This window comes from Tursiops truncatus, chromosome X, assembly GCF_011762595.2.
Source record: "Tursiops truncatus isolate mTurTru1 chromosome X, mTurTru1.mat.Y, whole genome shotgun sequence".
Classification (NCBI taxonomy): domain Eukaryota; kingdom Metazoa; phylum Chordata; class Mammalia; order Artiodactyla; family Delphinidae; genus Tursiops; species Tursiops truncatus.
The window spans coordinates 118,398,485-118,424,351 of NC_047055.1; the positions used below are offsets into that span (position 1 = coordinate 118,398,485).

At 42.3% G+C, this 25,867-nt stretch overlaps 1 long non-coding RNA gene across 2 annotated transcripts in view; it reads left to right on the forward strand.

Annotated features, from left to right (window-relative positions):
• Positions 1 to 5,799: 5,799 nt before the first annotated feature.
• LOC117310331 (uncharacterized) overlaps positions 5,800 to 25,867 on the forward strand; it is a 33,390-nt gene continuing 13,322 nt past the window's right edge. For both annotated transcript variants that reach the window (XR_012329418.1, XR_004524502.2), the window contains exons 1-2: positions 5,800 to 5,955; positions 20,598 to 20,712. This is a non-coding gene — a long non-coding RNA (uncharacterized lncRNA). The remainder of the gene's footprint in view (positions 5,956 to 20,597; positions 20,713 to 25,867) is intronic.

The window sequence follows — 25,867 nt, forward strand, 5'->3', positions numbered from 1 at the left end:
AATGGAAAGGACTGGGCAAGTAATACAGTGAATGACCCAAAGATAACTTTCTCTTGTATATAAATATTCTGGCGAAAGACTAAAGAAATGATTCTGCTGCAGAATGGATAGTAACAAAATGAATGATTTTCAGATATCAAACAGAACACTGTGATGCATTTGAGGTTTCCAAGAATCAGGAAGAATTTGTTTTACCCACCCCCCTCTACTAAAGTTAGAGTTGGATGGTCAAAGAAAAACGTTAAGTTTTCTTGACGTAAGAAATGTTTGGGGCTGACAAAAGTATGCAAACAGCTCACGCAGCTCTATGTCAAAAAAACAAACAACCCAATCAAAAAATAGGCGGAAGACCTAAACAGACGTTTCTCCAAAGACATACAGATGGCCAAAAAGCATGTGAAAAGATGGTCGACATCACAAATTATCAGAGAAATGCAAATCAAAACTACAACGAGGTATCACCTCACACCAGTCACGATGGCCATCATCAAAAAGTCTACAAACAATAAATGCTGGAGAGGCTGTGGAGGAAAGGAAACCCTCTTACACTGTTGGTGGGAATGTAAATTGATACAGCCACTATGGAGAACAGTATGGAGGTTCCTTAAAAAAAGAAAAAGAGAACTACCATATGACCCAGCAATCCCACTACTGGGCATATACTCTGAGAAAACAATAATTCGAAAAGATACATGCACCCCAATGATCACTGCAGCACTATTTACAATAGCCAAGATATGGAAGCAACCTAAATGTCCATCGACAGACGAATGGAAAAAGAAGCTGTGATACATATATACAGTGGATCATTACTCAGCCATAAAAAAGAACAAAATAATGCCTTTGCAGTGACACTGATGGACCTAGAGATTATCATACTAAGTGAAGTAAGTCAGACAGAGAAAGACAAATATCATATGATATCACTTATATGTGGAATCTAAAAAAATGATACAAATGAACTTATGTAAAAAACTGAAACAGACTTACAGACTTCAAAAACAAACTTATGGTAACCAAAGGGGAAACGGGGTGGGGGGAGGGATACATTAGGAGGTTGGGATTAACATATACACACTACTATATATAAAAAAGATAATAAACTAGGACCTACTGTATAGCACAGGGAACTCTACTCAGTGTTCTGTGGTAACTTATGTGAGAAAAGAATCTGAAAAAGAATGAATATATGTGTATGTATAACTAAATCACTTTGCTGTAACCTGAAACTAACACAACATTGTAAATCGCCTATACTCCAATAAAATTTTTTTTTAAAAAGAAATGTTTGGGTTGATGTAGGATTTATAATTTCTAAACACCGGGCTACAACATCGAAAATGCGGGTTGCAAACACCTACCCCCTTGCATGCTTAAAGACAGTGTCTTCATTTCGATGTTGATAACACACTGTGGTTTCAAGAGGGAGCAAATGATCGAGAAGGAAGAGGACACCAGATTTACTCTGGCCACTTCTTCCTAATCCCTTTGATTCTTTAGCTTGCGGGCAGGGGTGGGTACGTGGAGGTGAGTTGCCCACTTACTGACACAAGTGTTTTCCCAAGGCACCGTTTTTTTCTCTGCACGGCATTTTTTTCTTTTTTACATTCACTTTTACAGGATTTCAGAGTCAAGAGGAGCTAGACCTTAAGGAATATGATTGAAATTGTGCTAATAACAGTCACAGCCTGAGCTAACTTTATTGAGCATCTACTATGTGCCCAGCTCTCTCCACCTATATTAGTTACCTCATTCAAATCTCGCAACGAACCTATGAGAGAGCTACCGGGAGGAATGTGGGCTCTCTCAAAGCAGAACCCGAGAGGAGGATTTGGGTGCAAGTGGTTTACTTAGGAGGTGGTTCCAGGAGGCTGAAGTGGGGGAAAGGGCACAGTGAGATGGGAAGGGAGAAAAGTCGAAAAGGTACCTCAATGGACAGGTAATCACTGTGGGTGAGTGGGGCTCAGTTCTGCAGGGGACATCTGGGAACCAGCATAGAACCCACTTCAGAACTGTTCCACTGCACAGGGGAAGCTGGGGGATTTACGCACAGACCCCTGGCTTTCACAGCTTGAGGACTGCCCCCAGGGGTGTACCTGCCGGGGGATGGGCACCCTCTAGAGGAAGCCACAAGGCCACGATGCAGACAGAATCCATGGCACCAGGGCTAGGGGCATGCACAGAACTGTCCACCCGCGTCATTGAAATTAGGAGTCTTCAAGGGACTGTGGCCTGGCCCCTTATGAGCACCCACCACAGGACCACCAGGAGCCCCATTTTGGATAGGAGGAAACTGAGTTTAGAACGGGGGAGCAACTTGTGAAAGGTCACAGCCAGTATGGGGCACAGCTCAGGTTCAAGTTCAGGCTTTCCTAGCCCCTGAGCCTGGGCTGCTGACCATTACATCACACAGCCTGAGACAAGTGAGGCCGGAACAGACATGTGCAAATTTGGTGGCGTGAAGGAGCCCTTGACCACTGATCCTATGTGGAAAGCTGACTTATTCCATCTCTTCTCTGAGGGCCTCTCAAAATTATGGCATCTTTCCCCCCATCCCGCCCATGCAGAGCCCTGCACAGGCAGCCAGTCTCTCTCTCTTTCTTTGAATAAAGTTTCAGAAGGACACCATGGGTACATCTACACAGAGGGACAGAAACCATAGAATCAAGACTGAGTAGCCACTGAATCTCTACTCCAGCCCAAGGCGGGAGTCCCTCCCGGAGGCCCCGGTCCCCACTCCACGGGGTCCCCTGCTCCACTCTGAGATACACAGTGGGAAAATCTGTAAGAGAGAATGCAACCCCACCCACTGGCCTTCTTCGGCTTTGGGAAGGCAATTTTATTTTACATTCGTCAAGATATTTATAGGCACAATGTCTGCTTTTCAACACTTTTTTTTCCCTTCCAGGTTAAATGCTGCCCGGTTCTTTTGGCAGTTCTTCATAGAATGTGATTTCCAGACTCACTTTCTTTGCTTATATTCTTCTGTACATCATCTCGCCCAGCGCCACTGGGGTAGGGTGAACCTTTTATGGGTGTGGGGCTCAGTGTCCGTCATGGTGTGGACCATTCATTTTTCCCATCACTGAGTGGCTGCTCTGTTGTGACACTGGGAGCATCAGCCAGATGGGGGCACGGGATGGGATACAGGTCAAGGGACCGTTTGTGACCGCATTTATTGGAACATGTGGGAACGCTGCTAAGGGGCCTGTGAGAGAGCAGGGTCAGGGCAATTAACAAATCTAGGCACGTGATGAGCCAGTGCTAAAAGGCACATGATCAGAGGATAAACCTGGATGACTAAACACAGTGGGACACGGTTGGCCAGGGGAGGGACAGTGCTGTAATCGTTGCTGGCTTGTCTTGGTAGACATTCCCGGGTCTCACCATGATCTCTAGTTTTCTTCTCTTTTGGGATGCACAGCAGGATTATATATATATTTTGCCCCTGATTCCAAGCTGAATTAAGTAAGAACTGGTGGGTGACTGTCCACACTTCCTTCCGTGCTGTGACAAACCCTACGGCCTCAGATTGATACCGTGGTATCATAAGATGGTGGGGCCTCTGTCAGCCTGGGTTCCTACGTGACAACACGGAGAAGAAACACCCTGACAACTCTCTCCAGATATAGCATGAGTGACAAAGAAACTGTGATTGCTGTTGTAACTGTGGACAGCACTGACATTTTCTTGTTATACATTCGCTGTATCGATTTCAGAGTTTACCACCTGGTCACTGAGGAATTCAGCAGCAAGAACCACGGGACTCGGCTAGCCAACAAAAAAGTGAATACAGGCTTGAGGAGCATGATAAAGTGACATCAGCTCCATACTTGGTTTCGGTTGTGCGTTCTGGAAAAAGCCATGGTTAAAAACCTTCTGTGGTTCTGAGCCACTGACAACTCGGGATTGCTCGTCACTGTGCCATCACTTAGCCTATCCCAAGAGATGCATTTGCTCAGTGTCACTTGTCCTCAAATCTTATTTTCGGTGTTTGAAAATATGTCGTGACCAGAAGAACCTCCAGAATGCTTGCTGTAGTTTAAGCACCGTGCCTATGGCTTCTGTGAAAATTGGAGATGTGGTTTGACTAGCCAAGAAGACAAGCCTGAGACAGAGGTAAGTTTCCAAACACTGTGTGCACACATCTCACAGCCCCCCAACACACACCACACACACACACACACACACACACACACACATACACAGCGGGAGGAACAGGAAGTAGACATGGGGAAGTAGACATGGGGAATAGCAAAGACACCATGACCGAGTGGACTTACCAGAACACTGAAGTCCACTGCCAGCATATTCATCCTATATGGGCAATTGATGAGGAGGGTGTAATTTTCTCCAGGTGAGTATGGCTAAGTCTGCCTCAGCCTCCAGCTATGATTTATAATATCACTATGATTAATAGTATATTTAGGTTGATGGATGGTGACATGTGGTATAAAACTGATAGGGGTGCACTTTTGACATGTAAATAGCGTCAGGTCTGTTGTTCATGGAATGCCTTGTGTTACTTCAGACGCTCAGAAGTGAAATGGGGAAAGTCCTACTTTTGTGACAAGAGCGATTTTCATGAGGGTGGATGCTGCTGGATTAAAGATTTTTGTTATTCTTTGTGTTCTTTGACCAGAGTATATTAGATTAATGATAATAGCCATTATAAGTAGTATTGATGTGCTGGATTGTTTTAGGAAATATTTGTTGGATGCATATGTAGCTTATGGGTTCTGTAGCTTATCCTGTGGGTGGATAAGGAATTCTGGAAGGAAGGTATCCTCACCCAAGGAGAGCAGGTTCCTATACTTCTCCAACATCACATCCCTGTACAATTCCCATTGATCTTGGGCCAGGCATTCTCTCTCCTCTTGAGAGAAACCTATGGCCATATCCTGGTATGTCAGCAGTCCCTGAAATTAAAAGTACACATGCCGTGTGGCCACGGGAAGAGTTCATGATGTGACCCAAGAAGAAAACAGCAAGTTAAGAGAACTGGTTTTAATTTAGAAGAGTGTCTTCAATTATCTACATATATATATATATATATATATATATATATATTTTTTTTTTTTTTACAAAGTAAGTTTCTCTATCTTATTTCTAACTACAAGAAAAGAGTATGGCATGTGATCCACAAAACCAGTATAGAGACTATACTTATCTGGAAAAGAAATGATAAAATGATGGTTTCAACACAGGCATATGCATTTTTGAGTGTTTTATTTATATCAAACTGGATAAAATCTGTGTATTTCTCAGACAGAAAAGACATGTCGAGGTAGAAATGAGCCTTTCAACTATCCATGGGTACACAAGTACACTGGGGAGATTGTAAAAGTGCAGATTGTGATTCAGTAGGTCCGGTGGGCCTGAGTTCTATTTTTTTAGGAAGCTCATTTTTAACTAGTGATGCCACAGTCTCTGATTCATTAACCACAATTGGGAATAACAGAGACATAATAAGGTCAGGTAAAAATTCATAGTTAACTTTGAACTTAAAGTGTTTTATGGATTTTACACCTTTAATAGAATAGGAAGCACAGCAGCAACAATCATTTGTGAATATTTACTCTAGACCGTGTATCTTTCTAACTGTTTTGTGTAGGATTCCAGGAAAAAGGCCTGGGCTGCGGTCACAGTGGGCGGGGCCCCCAGGCCGGGCGGCCCATCCAGGACCCCCGCTGGGGCCCTGCGCTCCTGGCGGCTTCTTCCCCCGCCGCCCCCTCCCTCCCAGAAGGCCTCGGGGCAGAGCGGTCCCACCTCCTGCGCCTAGAACGGAGCCCGCGTTTCCGTAGAGCTTGAACTCCGAGCTTGAACTGCCGGCTCGGGGTCTCTTCCCTCCGCCGTCACGGAACTGCCCCGGAGGCCGAGGGGAGGGCGGCCTCACTGAGGCTACCAGCTCTGGAGGGGCCCCGGCGGCCGAAGCCACGACAGACGGCGGGACGGGTAAGTGGGCGTCGACCCTCCGCCTGGTCCGGTGCCCGGGCGGCAGCGCAAGACCAGCTTCTGAGGGGCAGGGGTTCGCTGCCACCCGCCGCTGCTGTGCAGAAAGAGCGGCCCCCAGTGTCTGGTCCCGGGGAACTTCGGTCCCTCCTCTCCCCCCTGCCCTCGGCCTGGCTCGCGGGGCCTGGGGGGCGTGGGGAGGGGGTCGGCCTGAGCGTCCTGAGGGGAAACGGGGCAAGGGAGGCGCAGGGTCCGGCTGCAGCGTCAGTGCCCCTCCTCCCGACTGCGGGGAAAGCGGCTGAAATCTCCTCCCGAGGCTCGCAGGCCCCTTATTCAGCCAAGTCCCTCTGCGCTCCTTCTTTCCTGAGCTAAAGTACCGTGGGGGGGGGGGGGGAGGGGACTGGGCAGGGGCCTGGCGCAGGTAATGGGGAACATCAAAAGGTGATTTTTAACTAAGGAAAACCAGCTCTCCCAACGTGAGGAATGTAGCGCTTTTCTTTGTATGCGAAGATGCCAGAGTCTGGGCTCACTGAAATCCTTCCTTTCATTTGCACCTCAGCTCTCTGGGGCCTGCATTCTGTATTTGCATATCCTGAGTTCCGTAGGGCCCGCGGCTCACACTGGAGGGCTGCAAGTGCTGACGACTGGGACGTCCTTTGTTTACTGAGATGGCAAGAAATATTCCATTTCTCACAGGCTCGAGGGGCAGAGAGTGAAAAAGTGTCAGAGAATCTCACTCAGCATGTACTTTGGTTTACATATAGGTAATATTTATACTTAACTGTGCTAATAGAGGTTCTCAAGTCCAATCAACTTGTACTACTGCCCTCTATGTATTAATTTCATCAAAATCATAAAATAAATGCCTATAGAATTGACTTAATCCATTTAAATAGGATAATGATTTTTAAAGGAAACATAGTAGAAATATAACAACAAAACCTTTACCACTGAAGGCTGGATCAGGAACAACCTAAATAAATGTTCCATTGTTAAAATATTGAAAGATGTGTTCAATAGAAATATCAACAAAAATGACTAATAATAAGGGCAGCAGAATGTTGAAATGTTCTACCTTTATCATTAAAGTGGCAGAAAATCATTTATTAGTAGGCACTGGGGGCAGAAGATGCCTGATTTTATATCTTTGTCATATTTGTACAGTTGTTTCAACAAGTAACTTAAAGACAAAATGGAAAAACAAGGAGGTTTGTGCCTGAGATCATGTTGTTGTGAAACCAGGGATGGCCACCTTGTGCCAGGTGAGTTAAGTTTACCTGGCAGGTAGACCGCAGAGCTCCTGAGAAGCAAGGGTTGGAATTTTTCTGCTGGTTGCCGCTTAGGTTCTGTGACTTGACTGATTGTGAGTCATGTTTCAGGAAAGACCTGATCACAGGAAAAGGGTGGGAATAGTGTGATTTGGGGAGCAGCTAACAACATTCATCACGGCTCATGGCCTGAATGAATTTTAAAGAAACAGGAAAACAAATGCTTCTTATGGAATCAGAGAATGTGAGGGCTGGACAATCCCACAAAATGAGGAACACCTGTCCCATTTTCCAGATGAGAAAACAGAGGGCCAGCAAGGTGAAATCCCTCACCCAAGTTGCAGCTGTCTCTCCTCCCCACTACATGGTTCATGAAAGCAGGACTCTTCCTGTCGTGATCACTGCTGAACCCCAAAAAGGGCCAGGTATCTAGCAGCTGCTCCAAAAATTTTGGTTGACTGCAGGAACAATGCTGTTTCTTTCTTTCTCACTCTTATTCAGGATTGTGCCAAGAACTCCCCAGTTTGCAATGTAATTCTATAAATGTAAATATTAATTGAGTTTTGTTGTGATGAGGACTTAGGCTTTCAAGGTAACAGACTTGGTTCAGATCTTGGTTCTGCCACTCAATAGCTGTTTGGCTTTGGGAAAATTACTAAACCTCTCTGAGCTTATTTCCTCCTTTGTAAAGTGGGGATAAGTGTATCTGAGCCAGCAGAGCACCTGCATGAGAGATGTGCACTAAATATTGGTCTTTCTCACTCTCCCACGCCATCTCTCTGTTCTTCCCAGAGAAGTTGTACAGAAGGATATAGTACTTTTTAAAAACAATTAATTAATTAATTAATTTTTGGCTGTGTTGGGTCTTCGTTGCTATGCGCGGGCTTTCTCTAGTTGTGGCGAGCGGGGGCTACTCTTTGTTGCGGTGCGTGGGCTTCTCATTGCGGTGGCTTCTCTTGTTGCGCTTGTTGTGGAGCACCAGCTCTAGGCGCGCGGGCTTCAGTAGTTGTGGCCTTCAGGCTCAGTAGTTGTGGTGCATGGGCATAGCTGCTCCGCGGCATGTGGGAGCTTCCCTGACCAGGGCTCAAACCCATGTCCCCTGCATTGGCAGGCAGATTCTTAACCACTGTGCCACCAGGGAAGTCCGATATAGTACTTTATAAAGAGGGGTTTTAATTTATTTCAGATAGTGTACATTTTTCTTGTAGAAAAGATTATTCCACTATAGAAACATTAACACGCAATACCACTACAAATGCAGTATTCTATGGGTTAGATGTTATCAGTAATTTTATAAGTAATTGGGCAAAGGCCAAAGCACTAGGTACTGGGGAGTAAGAAGACTCAAATCTGGGGTGCCTCCCCACCCCAATTTCAAGAGCAGGGTGTGTTTTTCAAATCCATATTTCATCCGGTCTTTGTTTCTCATCCATCCTCTGTGTCTGCCTTTCTCAAGAAGGCTCAGATCCTCCGCTTTCACACCATCCCGGCTGGCTGTGCCCCAGCTCCCGCCCTGGAACCTCTGCATGCCTGGGTGTGCCTGCTCTCCCTGTGCATCAACAGCTTTGCCAGGGAGGTGCTGTATCGTGCACTGCTCGCTGTACCCCAGAGTACCTAGACCCTTCTGGTACATGAAGTACACCCTCATCACCATGAGTGCACGCCCATCCCCTTACCTTATATCCTGCCTCTAAGCCAGGCTTGGGGGTGACTGCAGTGTGCGTTCAGCTATGTGAGCTGCTGGGATCGAAGTGAAGTTCCCAACTTTTGAAGTTGCAGTCTTGAGGGGCAGACAGTGATTTAAACTCGGGTCACCTGACTTAAAGGGGGGGGCTGATTGATTTAAAGCCAGGGCAGCTGACTTAAAGCCTGCGTCCCTCAGCTGCAGGACGAGACCAACTTTGGCGGTGCACGGGTTCGCTCCAAGCCAGCACTGCTGTTCAGGAAGAGCTTCCAGTAGCGCCTTAGTGCAGGGGGACTTGGTGCGTTGTCTTGCTGCTGCCCTCAGAGGGGGGCCGCCTGCTCTTCTGGAGGAGAATCAGGGAGGGGGAAGTGCAGAGTCCCGGCTGGAGTTGCGGCACCCCTTGTCTGATGGCAAGGAAAGGGGGCGGGGCTGTGTGGTGTCCTGGGGCTGCACTCACCAGGTCGACTCAGCCTCTCAGCCTCCAAACCTCCCCCCACACACCCCACAAGAGTCTCCAATAATATGTAATTGTGCCTTAGGTTCTCGGTCTTCAAACTCATACCCAGGCTCCCAGGTCCCTTGATTCATCCAATTCCTCTGTGCTCTTTCTTCTATTAGATACAGTCCCAGAGGGAGGGGCTGGGGGATGGGACCGGAGGGACCCTGGCAGCACTGGCCTCAGCTGACTAAAGAGATCTGGGGCCTGCGCTCTCACATATGTGCGAAGACCCTTAAGGCGGAATCGAGGGGGCCAGTTAGAGGCAGTCCTTGCTGCCTCAAGTGATTATGGATCACCATCGGGTGGGGAGCACGCTGAGCCATGAGAAGTACTGTTAGGAGGACGTGTTCCTCCCTCGGCTTCAAAGACGTGGGTGGGCTACAGGACTCCAGTTCCCCTCCAGGCCTCCAGGTCCGACTGCACCCCAGCGGCCTTGCAGACCTGGCTTTCTGTCCCAGAACTTGCCAGGCTCCAGGAAGAATCCAGACTGCAGAGATGGTGCCTGAGTGCTCCAGCTTAAGAAGTGCTGTCCCTGGGGACCCAACAGTGGAGGGAGGAAGGGTGAAGGGAGTAGGGGGGTGGGGTAGGGAGGGGTGGCTGCCCTGGGAAACGTTGAGAGAGAAATATCGCCCCCCACAACCCCTGCCCCCTGCAACTGACCCATTGATGCCATAGGATCTCTGGGCCTTTTAGTCAGAGATGCCTCTGCTTCTTTACTCCTGTGTTCAAAACTATGCAAAACCAACTCTTCATCCTCTTGCTGCAATGCCAGGACTTTTAAAGCACTGTTCTTTTGAAGCTCTCGTTCCCTAAACTGCAGTTTGGAGCTGTCCCAGCTATTTAAAAGTGTTCTCCTTAAACTGAGCCTAAATCCTACTCTTTTGGGAAAACTACCTTCACCTCAGAGGAGATCGTCTTTTCTGTCCATTCCTTCTTTCTACTTCCCTCTTAAGAACCCCTGTGCTCAAAGAGCTTGGTGATTTATTTTTTGCTTGATGTCAAAAAGAAACCTTCCCCATGCACCCCAAAAAGCTTTCCTGGAACATAGGTGTTTCAAAACCATGACAGTGTTTTGCAGTTAGTATACCCTGGGTAGACTGCCTAGCAATCCCTCCAAGAGCCAGAGGTGAGCGACACCTTTACTTATTTGTTTGGATGCCCTTCAAGTTTAGGAAGGTCCCATTCTTGTGCCCCAGCAGATAAGACAGAGCCCTGGATGGCTGTAGCTGTGATGAGATAACTTCTGATGGTTTTATTTCCCTTACTGAGCTGCTGCTTCTAGGTGAAATTCATTTTATTACCTGTCCTAATTTTGTGTGTGTGTGTGTGTGTGTGTGTGTGTGTGTGTGTGTGTGTGTGTGTGTGTGTGTGTGTGTGTGTGTGTGTGTGTGTGTGTGTGTGTGTTAAGCGGGCCTCTCACTGTTGCAGCCTCTCCCGTTGCGGAGCACAGGCTCTGGACGCGCAGGCTCAGCGGCCATGGCTCACGGGCCCAGCTGCTCCGCGGCATGTGGGATCTTCCCAGACCGGGCATGAACCCGCGTCGGCAGGCGGACTCTCAACCACTGCGCCACCAGGGAAGCCCTACCTGTCCATTTTTAAAGAAAGACTGACAAAGTCACTGTAATAGGTCAGGAGTCTGAGCTCAGGGTTGGTCAAAGGTACTCACAGGGAGGAAGGTGGTTAAAAGTAGGTGGGTAAAATAGGAGGGCTGGAAAATACAGCCGGGACAACCGTGTTCACCGTGCGTGCTAATAAAGGCCAGAATCTCCTAATTTATCTCTGGTGGGAGATTCTGATGGTTTCACAGGATCAAACTCAAATCATATTCAAACTAGGGGGCTTCCCAGAGGGCGCTGAAGCACCGGCAGAGCCCACCTGCACTCCCACTTTGGCACTCCAGGATCAGAGTTGGGATTGGGGATGGGGTTGCTGTAACCCCAAGGAGGTGAGCAGAGAGGAGGAGTTGATTACCCGTCTCCTCTGACTCTCTGGCCCAAATTGCCTGGCTTCACAGGGGGGACAGAGTTTTGCTGTCAGCAACTGATGGGGCACTTCCAGGCTGGTGGGGTTGCCCAGTGGCCCGACAGCCTGACAGGCTGTCTGCGGTGTGACCGCCCTTTGTTTCTCCAGAATCTGTACATCAGGAGGTGCATGGTTGCGGGAGCCCATTCACCGCCCTCCCCCCAAGGGGGATGGCACCTTCCCTGGCTGTACCCTATGATCACCAGGTACTTGAAATGAATGCAAGTTTTTTGACTTCAAGGAAGAGTTCACATAACCCCTTCTGCCTCGTAATGTGTGGGATTTACTATAATGGAAGGACATTATGAAGAACAGGTAGAAAACTCACCTCTTGGTCTCCATGTAGGAGTTTATTTTGCACGAATCCCTCCTACATGAGTAGATAGCAGAGGTTTATTTTTGTTCCCGTGTGTGTAGTTGTGGCAGAGGATGTAGGTATGGTGATTTGAAGCCCTCAAAGAAATATTCTCAGAATTCTCAAGACTTCTCTTGATTGGAACCGAAAGAGACCTGGAAAAGGAGGAAAAGAAAAGGAGGAGGGAGAACGAGTGACTGTTTCTCAGTAAATTCACCTTCCTGGTTGATTGTTGTCTTCTCATTACTTTTAACTTCTATGTATGTCTAATGGAATAACGTAGAAAGGCTGATTTTTATGCTTTAAAAGATTTTACATCACAAAGAAACTAGAAGTGGCTAACAGAACTTATTCAAATCAATGTTACATAGAGACTTTGATATTAAATGTGTATACTAAAATGGGTTAATCCAAATTTTCTCTTTCTTTTTGAGTGAATATTTGTTAACATGTTTTTGTAGATAATAATTTATCCTAGATATACAAAATTGTGAGAATGGGTACCATTTTTCACCACTTAAATGAATAGATCGTACACTTTAAATGCCAATGTTGTGTCTTACATGTTGTTTTTTAATTCCTTGATTTCCAAAACTTGTGTTTATTTAATTGATTTCTATCTAGTAATCAGTGTCTCCCCTTTATTGTTTCTTACTTTATATTTTATTGATCTCTAGTTAATTTACATTATTATATTAGTTTCAGAGATACAACATAGTGATTCATAAATGTTTAGGTTGTTCTCCATTTATACTTATTATAAAAGAGTGGCTCTATTCCCCATGCTATACAGTACGTCACTGTAGATTATTGATTTTATACATAGTGGATTCTTCCTCAGAATCACCTATCACTATTTTGCTCCTCCACCCTGTGTCTCCCTGCTGGTAACCACTAGTTTTTTCTTTAATGTGTGAGTCTGTTTTGTTGTTTTTGTTGTTGTATTCAATTTTTTAGATGCCACGTGTAAGTGATAACCTACCAGGCTTGTTTTCTCTGCGGCTTATTTTGCTAAGCATAATACCCTCCAAGTCCATCCATGTTCTTGCAAATTTCATTTTTTGCTGAAGTCATCATAAAAAATCTTTTTTATCCCCTAACCTATTGATGACCACTTAGTTTGACTCTATATCTCGGCTATGGCAAATAACACTGTTATGAACATTGGTGTGCAGTTATTTTTTTGCAATAGTGTTTTTGTTTTCTTCTGATATACCCAAGAGTGAAATTGCTGGATGTTATGGTAGTTCTATTTTTAGTTTTTTGTGGAACCTCCATTCTTCTTTCCACAGTAGCTGCACTACTTCACATTCACATCAAGAGCGTACAAGAGTTTCCCTTTCTCCACATCCTCACTAACATTTGTTATTTGTGACCTTTTTGATGACAGCCATTCTGACAAGACTGAGGTGATATATCTCATTGTTTTGGTTTGCATTTTATTGCCGATTAGCTATGTTTAGCATCTTTGTGAGTTCTGGCTGTCTCTCTGTATTTTTTCCTTGGAAAAATGTCTATTTAGGTGTTCTCATTTTTTAAAAAAAGATTTTGGGTGTTGTTCTGATATTGAGTTGTATGTGCTATTTCTGTAGTTGAGATATGAACCCTTGCTTGGTCATCTTTTTGGTGTTAACCTCTTATCATGTGCAAATATTGTCTCCTTCAGCAGGTTGTCTTTTCATTTTGTCTTTGGTTTCCTTTGCTGTGCAAAATCTTTTAAGTGTAGTGAAGTCCCATTTGTTTATTTTTGCTTTTGTTTCATTTGCCTTAGTAGACTGAACCTAAAACTGTTGCTATCATTTATGTTGAAGAATGTTCTGTATTTTCCTCTAGGGGTTTTATGGTCCTACATTTAGGTCTTTATTCAGTTTTGCGTTTATTTTATATATGGTGTGCTAAAATACTCTAATTTTCTTCTTTTCCATGTAGCTGACCAGTTTTCCCAGTACCACTGATTGAAGAGACAGTTTTTTCTCCATATTGCCTACTTTGTCATAAATCAATTAAATATAAGTGTGTGGGCTTCTTTCTGGGATCTCTATCCTATTCCAGTGATCTTTGTGTCCTGTTTTTGCTCCGGTCCGATTCTCTTTGATTACTGTCGCTTTGCAGTATAATCTGAAGTCAAGGTGCGTGATGCCTCCAGCTCTGTTCTTTCTCAAGATTGTTTGGCTATTTGGGGTCTTTGTGTTTCTATACAAATTTTAAAATTACTTTTTCAAGTTCTGTGAAAATGCTTTAGTATTATGAGAGGGATTGCATTAAATCTGTAGATTGTCTTTGGTAGTATGGTTATTTTAACAGTATTAATTCTTCCAGTCCATGCACCTGCTATATTTTCCCATCTTTTTCTGTTGCCTTCAACTTCTTTCACCAATGGCTGATAGATTTCTGAGTACATGACTTTTACCTGCTTAGGTGTGTTTGTTCCTAGGTATCTTATTCTTTTTGGTGTGATTGCATATGGTATTGTTTTCTTAATTTTTTTCTTTCTGACAGCTTTGAGTTTTGTTTTTTCTTCTTTTTCTAATTCCTTCAGGTGTAATGTTAGGTTGTTTATTTGATATTTTTCTTGTTTCCTAAGAATAAGCTTGTATCACTTAACTTCCCCCTGTGAACTGCACTGGCTGTGTCCCATAGATTTTGGATCATTGTGTGTTCATTTTCATTTGTCGTGGGTATTTTTAGAATCCCTCTTTAATTTCTTCAGTGTTCCTTTCTTCCCCTTTTATTCTCTTCATCTGTGATGTGGGGACTATCTTTAATATTATGTTTGGATTTCTTTCAGTTGTGTGTGTGTGTGTGATTATTTAAGTTGCTGAGCTCTTAATTTCACATGGACACTAACAAATCTGCATTGTTACTCTCCTCCCCCACAGTTACTGAATTTGACCTTATATTTTACATCTACTTGTTTTGTGTGTCCCTTAACTTCTTATTGTGAATATAGATGATTTTATTAGTGTTTTCTTTCATCCTTCCTACTAGCTGTGTACATGGTTGATTTACTGCCTTTGTTGAATATTTGTCTTATCCAATGAGGTTTTTCCTTTAGTAAGTTTCCTTTCCTAATTTTTATGTTTCAGTCGTGGCCTTTTCTTTTTCACTGAGAAAATCCCCTTTAAGATTTCTCATAAAGCTGGTTTGGCGATGCTGATCTCTTTTAGTTTTGCTTCTCTGTAAAACTTTAGATCTCACCATCAAATCTGAAGGAGAGACTTGTTGCGTAGAGTATTTTTGGTTATAGATTTTCCCCTTTCATGACTTTAAATATACCATGCCACTCCCTTCTGGCATGCAGAGGTTATCCTGAGAAGTCAGCTGATAACTTTATGCAAGTTCCCATGTTTGTAACTTGTTGCTTTTCCTTTGCTCCGTTTAATAGTGTCTTTTTATCTTTATTTTTTTGCCATTTTAATTACAGTGAGTCTTGGTGTGGTCCTCTTTGGGTTGATCCTGTTTTGGCCTTACTGTGTTTACTGGACTTGGATGTCTGTTTTCTTTCCCAGGTTAGGAAAGTTTTCAGCTTTTATGTCTTCAGGTATGTTCTACACTGCTTTCTCTTTCCTTTTTGCTTCTGGGACCAGTATAATGCAAATATTAGTACACTTGATGTTGTTTCACAAGTCTGTTCAACTTTCCTCATTTCATTTTAATCTACTGTTTTACCGTTCATCTTCAGTGATTGCCAGTACTCTGTCCTTCAGTTTTCTGATTCATTCCTCTGTATCATTTAGTCTACAGTAGTTTTCTTTTAGTGTAATTTCCATTTCAGTTATTGTATTCCTCACCTCTGTTTTGTTGTTCTTTAATGGTCTCTTTTTTTTTAAAAAAAATTAACTTCTTGCTCTGGTTGTCAGTTCTTCTCCTGAGTTCTTTGATCATCTTTATAGTGATTACCTTGAACTCTTTGTTGAGGAGATTGCCTATCTCCACTTCACTTAGATCTTCTTCTGAGTTCTTTTCTTGTTCCTTCATTTGGATCGTGTTTCTGTGTCACCTCATTTTTCCTAACTTACTGTTTTTATTGCTATGTATGTAGTAGGTTCGTTACATTTCCTGACTTTGGAGAAGTGGCCTTTTGTAGGAGAGGTCCTATGTGTCCCAGCGGCCCACTGTCCCCTGGTCACTAGAATTATATGTTCCAGGTGTACCCCCTATGTGGACTGCTTGGGCTCTTCTGTTGTGGTGGGCTGACTACTGTGGGTGGTCTGGTAGGCTTGGCTGCCCCCAGAGTGCTTGTTTGCCTGGCTCTGCCTTGTATGGAGGCTGTCTGTGCTGCTTGGTGAGGCTAAATCATAAGGCAGCTGGCTGCACAGCGCTGGGGGACACCAAATCTAGTGCTGGTTCACTTATGGGTAGAATTGCAGTCCAGGTGATATCAGGACTAGTTCCCAGTCACTGGTCCTGCGGCTATGATGGCTACTGGGAGGAAGACACAGGTCCTGAGTTCTGGCTGCAGGGCCCAGGAGTTGCAGTGTTGGTGTTGGATCACTGTCCCTGACACAGCTATCTGCAGGGTCTTCGGTATCCCGAGTCTTGTCTTGGCATTCTGATGGTCAGGGTCAGGACCCAGCTGAGTCCATGGCTGCTTCTGGCCTGCAGGTGAGTGTTCTGGTCACACAGGCTGCTGGGCTGTGGTATTCCTGGAGCTGGTGCGTGCCTGTTGGTGTAGGAGGCTGATCCCACTGCTAGAACAGGTTTGCTGTTGGGTAAGTCCAAGCTCCATCCAGTCCCTGTGCAGTAATCACCTGCCAACGGTGAGGCAGATTCCAAGTCCAGAGCAGGCTCACTTGTCAGAGGGGCCAGGGACTCTGGGGCTGGTGCCTGCCCACTGAGGTGTGGAGGCTGGTCCTGGGGCTTTTGGTGGCTCGGACCATGTCCAGGGGCAGCTGTGCATTGAGAGGGTCTGAAGGCAGCCTGTTTGCTGGTGGTTGGGGCTATGCCCCTGCTCAGTTAGTTGCTTGGCCTGCAGCATCCTAGTACTTGTGTCTATGGTCCGGTGGAAATGGGTAGGGTTAGGTCCTGAGGCTAAAAAGATAGAGGGAGGATTCGGAAATTATGCTTGCTGGTACCAGTGGCCACGAGGTAGAAGGAGCTCCCCCAGATGGCTGCTGCCAGTGTCTATGTCCCTGAGGCTGTGCTGTAGTTGCCTCTTGCCTCCCTGGGAGACTCTCCAAGATCAGGAGGTAGGTGTGACCCAGGATCCTTTCAAATGACTGCTTCTGTTCTGATTATCGGGTCATGTGGGATTTTGTGAGCATCTTTTTTTCTTCTTTTTTGCGGTACGCGTGGCCTCTCACTGTTGTGGTCTCTTCTGTTGTGGAGCACAGGCTCGTGACGCGCAGGCTCAGCAGCCGTGGCTCACAGGCCCAGCCGCCCCGTGGCATGTGGGATCCTCCCGGACCGGGGCACGAACCCGTGTCCCCTGCATCAGCAGGCGGACTCTCAACCACTGCGCCACCCGGGAAGCCCTGTGAGCATCTTTTAAGTGCGGAATCTCTATTTCCCACAACCCTCTGGCTCTCTGGAAAATAAGCACTACTGGTCTTCAAAGCCCAACTTTCTAGGAACCCTTCTTTCCAGTACAGGATCCCTGGGCTTGGGAGCCTGATGTTCTGTTCATACCCCTTGCTACCTGGGAGCACCTCAGAAATTGTAATTATTCTCCCATTTATGGGCCACCCACCTCGTGGTATGGGTCTTGACTCTGTTGAGATTTTGCCCTTCCTTCTTGTCTTGCTGAGGTGCCTTCCTTATATCTTTAGCTCTAAAACATCTTTTATGTTAGGTCCCGGCCTTTTTCATCAATTGCTGTTCTGTAAACAATTGTGACTTTGGTGTGCCCATGAGAGGCATCAAGCTCTGGGTGTTTGAATGCTCCCATCTTGGACAATCTCTCCACTTCATTCTTAAATCATATTATTTAATTTTTCTTAGTATCTTATTTGATTAGCGACAGTTTGAAATTTATTATCACTCATGTTTACTTCTCCTGTTTTAAAAAATTGAATAGTGAATTCATTCATTTTGAAATGAAGGTAGTGACCTGTGAATTTCCATACCTCAAAAATCCAGGATAGGACAAAAGCCTTTTCTACCTGTGTTACCCTCAAACTCTGCACCCGACCCCAGCCTGGGGATTAACCTCTTGCACCCATGCTCACCTTCTGTTTTTGGACCGTTCACCATCACTGCATCTGTATGTGTGTTGACAAAGTGAACTCTAGTCTTTCCAGTCTTTGTGTTGTGTTTTCTGGATTAGGGAACAGTCCTCCTATGAATGTACATTTACTGGTCTGCTGAAGTTCATATATAAACCTGTCAAGCACATTACCAGAATTGGAATTGCTTGTATATACACTTTGATAAATTTTAGAGACAATGGTAGAACAGAAGTAAATTGTATTTCAAATCCCACCATATTCTCACACCATGAAAACCCTTCCCTTTTTAATATATTTGTGTGTATTTTATCTTTATGCCCATAGTATATTTCCCAGAGATGGGTAAGTGTTATATTTCTTGCTAGCACATTTACCGTATTGTTCAAACATTTAGTGGTTAAACATGATCATATTTCCATGAACATGCAAATACAAGCTCTTCTCTCACACTGTCTTTTACTCCCTGCTGTTTTGTATTGCCCTCCTAATTCTCAGTCCTGGTCTTTCTTTATGTTCTTCATCAACCTGGATAGGTTATACTATTTTCTCCCTTATTCAAGGCTAATAAAATAGAATAGAACACCCAGAAATAAACCCTGATATATGGCCAAATGATTTTTGACAAGTTGCCAAGACTTTTCAAAGTAGAAAGGATAGTATTTTCAACAAATGGTGCTGAGAAGTCTTGTTGTCAACATGCAAAAGAAGGAAGATGGACCCTTACCTAACATCATATGCAAAAATTAATGGAAACGTATTAAGAAACTAAATATAAGACCTAATAAAATAAAAAGTCTTAGAAGAAGACACAGGACAAGAGCTTCATGACATTGGATTTGGCACTGTTTTCCTCAATGTGAAATGAAGGAGCAACAAAGGTACAGCTAACAAAAAAATAAACAATTTGCAGTACATAATTTAAAAAAATGTGTATCAAAGAAATGTAAACAGAATAAAATGGCAACCCACAAGATAGGAGAAAATATTTGAAAGCCATCTATCTGAGAAGAGATTTCTATTCAGAATATACAGAGAACTCCTACAACTCAACAAAAAGCAAACACCCTGATTCAAAAATGGATAAAAGACTTGAATAGATGGTTCTTCAGAAAGATGTACAAATGACTAAGCACTTGAATAGATGCTCCATATCACTAAATGCATGTTTATATATTTGTGTGCATGCACACACACACAAGCACACAGACACATACACAAGCAGAAAACAAGTATTGGTGAGGATGTGAGGGAGTTGGAAGCATTGTGCTCTGTCAGTGGGAATGTAGAATGATACAGCTGCTTTGCAAAAGAGTATGGCAAGTTTTCAGATATTGAAAAATAGAATTACTACATGATCCAGGAATTGTACTATGAGGTGTACCCAAAGGAATTGAAATCAGGGTCTTAAAGAAATATTTGTACTTCAATATTTATAGCAGTAATAATCACAATAGTTAAAATATGAAAGCAACCAAAGTGTTCATCCACTAGTTCCTGGATAAACAAAATGTGGTATACGCATATAATACAATATTTTTCAGTCTTAAGAAGGAAAAGATCTAGGAATATGCTACAACATGGAGGGATCTTGAGGAAATTAAGCTACCAAAAATGCCATTTTTGTGACATTTAATAAGTCATAACAATACAACTACTTATTTCAATTATATGGGGTACTTAGTGTAGTCACAACCATAGAAATTGAGAGGGTAATGATGCTTTTCATGTGGTTATGAAACAAAAAGGAAAGTTATGTTTAAAGGATATTGAGTTACAGTTTTAAAAGATAGAAAAGAATTAGAAAGTAAAGGGTGATATTGGCTGCCCAATAATATGAATGTATTTAATATCACTGAATGGTGCACTTTATAATAATTAACATGTTATATTTTATGTTATTTGATTTTACCAACATAAAAAATTGGGAAAGAATGTAATATCAGGACAGGGAGTGGATCTGGGATGGAGCTGAGAGTAGTCAGAAGGGTAAGACACTGCATATTTATAAGAAGAGGCGAGAGTCTTCATTGGCCAGAAGAGAATTTATAAAAAAAATTAAAAGTTACTCTGAGAGTGTATTAAATAGATATCTGTGGGTGTACTGCTATCTCCCATGGGTTATCTTAAGGAGTCTTTAACAAAGTCCATAAGGCTTGCTGAGGCATTTTTAAAAACTGGATTCCCTAGGAGATAATTAAAGGGTGGTACTTCAGTCTATGTCTAGGTTGACAGATTTTGCAGGGAAGACGAACCTGAGAACAGTGGATGTCCAGAGAGTGTAAGTACATAGAAATTAGAAAAGAAATAATAAAGGGAATTAGGAAAACTTTGGACTTTGGAGGTCACGTATTACTGAGTCAGACCTGAGGTTTCTAAGGTGTTATATACAAAGTTGCTCTTTGGATTATTTGTTGATAAAGATAAGTGGAAAAACTAGAGTCGTTTCCAAGTGTAGGTAAGATATAATGAGAGGATGGAGGTGGAAAGTAGGGAGGCCCAGAGAAAAGTGGGAAGGTCATATTGGGCCACGATGGTGGTAATATCCCGCAGAACAGATGGTAGGGCAGACTATGAATTCATCTTTCTTATTTCGGCTCCCCACCTCATCCTTAATAATTCTTTGGGAATATTTCATTGCTCTGTGTTGCAGGTACAGAATTCTAGTAAGGAGACTACACCCTCAGTGTCCAGCTGTTTGAGTCCTCAGTGTGCTTCAAATGATGGAGAGTTATTGCTTCTTTATGAGAAGAGTTAGTACCTCGTAGGTAAGCTTAAGCTGGAGCTTATGCAATATTGATTCCATTTTATATATACTGTTGGCATGGAGGTTCCTCCTCCTCTTTCCTTGACCATTATGAAATGAATCTATATTTCTCAATATTTGGGTATATCAGATAAATACATTAAGTAAAGGAATCTTATATATTTCTCCCTGCATAATTTGCTTTTTCTTGTTTCTCTTTTACCTTTAGTAAATTAGCACAGGAAGAGACCTTGAAATGTTCTAATCAGGAGAGATTGGAACATCATATTTCTAGAGAGGTTGCTTGGACAGAGCAGGGGTCCCAGTGAGAATCAAGGCTTCTGTTTCTACTTGGAAGTATACCTGTATAGAGTAGAGGGCTCCAGGAAATATCCTAGAATATTGCAATTAGAGAGGCAGGATCTGGTACCAGATCAGTGTACTGTGACATATTTGTCAGTCATCTGATGTGAGATTCTTAGAGCCAATCCCATATGGTAGGGCTGAGTGCAGAGTGATAAAGAACCTGTGAAAGCCTCTGATTGCATGTTAAAGATGAAACTCTGATTTCGGGGAGAATTTTCTTACCTGACTGAATGTCACCTTTCTGTGGGTATGAGATTCTGTGTTTTTCCTCTGTTGATGACCACTGACTGAAAATCATTAGAGGATCATGTCTAGAAAGCATTCATTATTTAATTTCTTAAAGAAGAAAACATAGAAAACATATTTATCCACTTTCAAATTGAGGATCAAGGGGAATGACGTCGGTGAAAATGTCAGAGTAGGGAGCTCTGGCTTGTGTCCATCGCCAGAAACACTGACATACGTGGTAAAACCTGTCAGAATGATCTTATCAACACATGAAAGTTTCCTTTTATTTTTCGCCCTGTAGATTTATCTTTCATTGAAACTTAACTTACTACAGGATGTGGAGAATAAACAGGGAAGTAGAACCTGTATTTCCTGATGAGAGAATCACTAAGTCATATTAGCTGTTCTGAGCTGTGTCTTACTCACCGTGACTGTAATTAAAACAAACAAACAAAACACTTTTTTTTTGTAAGTCAGTTCTGACATTTCCTCGTTAAAGACAAGGTAACAGATAGAGACTTAGATCTACCAGAATTGAGCAAAATTTTGATTGTACCTGTGTTGAATATATGAGCATGACCTGCTACAAATCTTCATTATACTTATTGCCACAACTGACAAATTCCCTTTTTCCACTCCTGATATGTTGCATGTAAGGAATGCATAGGTCACTTATCCCAGCTGGTCACAGGTAAACACTGCCACATGGATTACTGGATGGTTTCCTGCTGGAACACCACACATTCTCGAGTATCATGCCTACAGAGTATCTGGGCTCTTCCTTTTTCTGGATAAAGGTTAGATAATCACCTAATTTTATGAGAAATATATAAATTGTATTCTTCAGGTTTTTATTTGTCCATTCTCTTTCAAGTCCTAAGTGCAAATATTAAAGTGATTTCCAAGAGGGTGGTAAATAAGACAGCTACATTTATGCTCCGAAATTAGCAATAAATCATAATACAATTGTAAATGCATTAATGTGTGATTAATATGTAGATACATATGTAAATGCAATTTTAGTAATGCTTTGTGGAGAGCTTCAGAATCTAGGTATTAAAAAAAAAGAAGTTCTTGAAACTCACAGGGAATTATAGAGAAGTCTTTGTGTCTATAAATATCAATCAGAAATAATGCATATTCTCAGAAATAAACTAGGCATAAAATTGTAGGAAAACACTTCATGAAATGAAAGAGCATGTGATGGCCATACAAGAAAAAAGAATATTCTCAGAGAATAATGAACAGTGTGGAGTTCAGCAGAAGGGTAATACAGATTCAGAGCGTAGTACTTTGGAGAGCCTAATTATGAGTTCCTCATATTTCATCTTTGGAGAGACAGTAGTCATTTGAAATATGATGTTATAAGATGACGTTAGCATACTTAAATACTTTCGTTTAGAAATGACCACTTAGAACCAGAATAAATGAAAGAGAACACAAAATTATGTTTTTGTTGATTTTTGAAGATCTCAGGTGAGTTCTGATAATTTAAAAACACATGATGCCTTTCACTGCAAAGTAAAGGAGCTCTTACAGTGGAGGATTCCTGGACTGAATGTCAATATTATGACATAGTGTGAGTGTGTTTCATGTTTGGTAATTGCAGTCATTGTTGCTTTTGTTGTGGTCATCCATTTACAGTGCTTGGTGTCAGTTGATTTATCTGTTGTAAAAATAAAATACAGTCTGTGTCTGTGAAAAAAAATACATGATGTCTTGATAAAATTGTATGGAATTTGAGATCTGGAAAAAAGCATTTCTTTTCTGTAATGCTAGGATGGTAATTGGACATTTTTGCAAGAAAGAGATTTCAGGATGCAAATCTGGTGGCTCTAAGGTGGGAAGTCAGTTCATGGTGGAATATTCTATTAAACTTGTGTGAGTGCAGAAATATTTCTTTGGAAGGAAGAGGTCACGAATCCCTTTTTAACAGTTAGTGGTTTATAGTATACTGAATGAGCAAAATGGTTATGTCTGAACTTTAGAAAAAAATAATATAGTTTTTCTGCATTTATATAATGAAGCTGATGTAGAATATCAAAAATTCTTTATTTTGAAAAACAATGTAATCAACTTGACATAATTCATATATATTGAACCTGTGGTACACACACACAATAAAACTTATATTCAAAAAATCTTTTGCACTTAAGAAATATTTTCCAGTGTAGTTGATTTACAATGTTGTGGGGTTTTTTTAATACATGTATATTGGAGTATAATTGCTTTATAACACTGTATTAGTTTCTGCTTTACAGCAAAGTGAATCACCTATATGTATACATATATCCCCATATCCCCCCCTCCTGAGGCTCCCTCCCACACTCCCTATCCCACCCCTGTGGGGGACATAAAGCACTGAGCTGATCTCCCTGTGCTATGCGGCAGCTTACCACTAGCTCTTTTACATTTGGTAGTGTATATATGTCAGTGCTACTCTCTCACTACGTCCCTGTCTCCCCTTTTGCTCTCTGTCCTTAAGTCCGTTCTCTACATCTGTGTCTTTATTCCTGCCCTGTCACTAGGTTCGTCAGTACCATTTTTCTAGATTCCATATATATGTGTTCACGTACAGTATTTGTTTTTCTCTTTCTGACTTACTTCACTCTGTATGACAGACTCTAGGTCCAACCACCTCACTACAAATAACACAGTTTTGTTCCTTTTTATGTCTGAGTAATACTCCATTGTATATATGGGCCACATCTGATTTATATATTCATCTCTTGATGGACACTTAGGTTGCTTCTATGTCCTGGCTATTGTAAAAAGTGCTACAGTGAACATTGTGGTACAAGTATCTTTTTGAATTATGGTTTTCTCAGGGTAAATGCCCAGTAGTGGGATTGCTGGGTCATATGGTAGTTCTATTTTTAGCTTTAAGGAACCTCCATACTGTTCTCCATAGTGGCTGTATCAGTTTACATTCCCACCAACAGTGCAGGAGGGTTCCCTTTTCTCCACACCCTCTGCAGCCTTTATACATTGTTGTATTAATTTCTGCTGTGCAGCAAAGTGATTCAGTTATATATATATATATATATATATATATATATATATATATATATATATATATGTATAGTCTTTTCCATTATGGTTTATCACAGGATATTGAATATAGTTTCCTCCGCTATACAGTAGGTCTTCGTGGTTTGTTTATCCTATGTAGAATAGTTTGCTTCTGCTATTCCAAAACTCCCAATCTTTCCATCCCTCTCTTCTTGGCAACCACAGCTCTGTTTTCTATATCTGTGTGTTTGTTTCTGTTTCACTGACATGTTTATTTGTGGCCTGTTTTCGATTCCACATATAAGTGATATCATATGGTATTTGTCTTTCTCTTTCTGACTTACTTCACTTAGTATCATTATCTCTAGGTCCATCCATGTTGCTGCAAATGGCATTATTTCATTCTTTATTTATGTCTGAGTAATATCTATTGTATACATATACCACACCTTCTTTATACATTCATTTTTCAATGAACATTTAGCTTGTTTCCATGTCTTGGCTATTATAAATACTGCTGCAATGAACATAGGGTTTTATATATCTTTTTGAATTATAGTTTTGTCTAGATATATGTCCACAAGTGGGATTGCTAGATCATATGGCAACTCTCTTTATAGTTTTTTTGAGGAACCTCCATAGTGTTTTCCATAGTGGCTGCATCAACTTACATGGCCACCAACAGTGTAGAAGGGTTCCCTTTTCTCCATACCCCATCCAGCATTTGTTAATTGTAGATTTTTTTAATGATGGCCATTCTGATCAGTGTGAAGTGATACCTCATTGTAATTTGGATTTGCATTTCTCTAATAATTAGTGATGATGAGCATCTTTTCATGTGTCTATTGGCTATCTGTATGTCTTCTTTGGAGAAATGTTTCTTTAGGTTTTCTACCCATTTTTCCATTGAGTTATTTGTTATTTTGTTATTGAGTTGTATGAGCTGTTTGTGAAGTTTGGAAATTAAGCCCTTGTCAGTCTCATCATTTGCTAATATTTTCTCCCAGTCCATAGGTTGTATTTTCATTTTGATTATGGTTTCCTTTGCTGTGCAACAGCTTATAAGTTTGACTAGTTCCTGTTTCTTTTTTGCTTTTACAGTAAGTCACCTATATATGAACAAGTTCTGTTCCAAGAGTGCATTTGTAAGTCCAGTTTGTTTGTAAGTGCAACAAACTTAGCCTAGGTACCCATCTTACACAGTCGGCTATATGGTATTGTACCGTAATAGGTTTATAATACTCTTCACACAAACGATACTTAAAAAACAAACACAAAAATAAAGAAAACAGTTTTAGTCTTACAGTACAGTAACTTGAAAAGTACAGTAATACAGTACAACAGCTGGGATACTCAGGCTGGCATCGAGGGAACAGGCGAGAAGAGTTGCTGATTAGAGGAGGGAGAGGAGGTGGGAGAAGGTAGAGGTGAAGGGTTATCAGCAGTAGGAGACAGAGGGCAAGCTGCCATTTCACTCATACCTGACGTTGATGGCGCAAGTTCTGGTTCCTCGCTGGATTTAATTCTATGTACCCTCTTGAAAAAATGGTCCATTGATGTCTGGGTCGTAG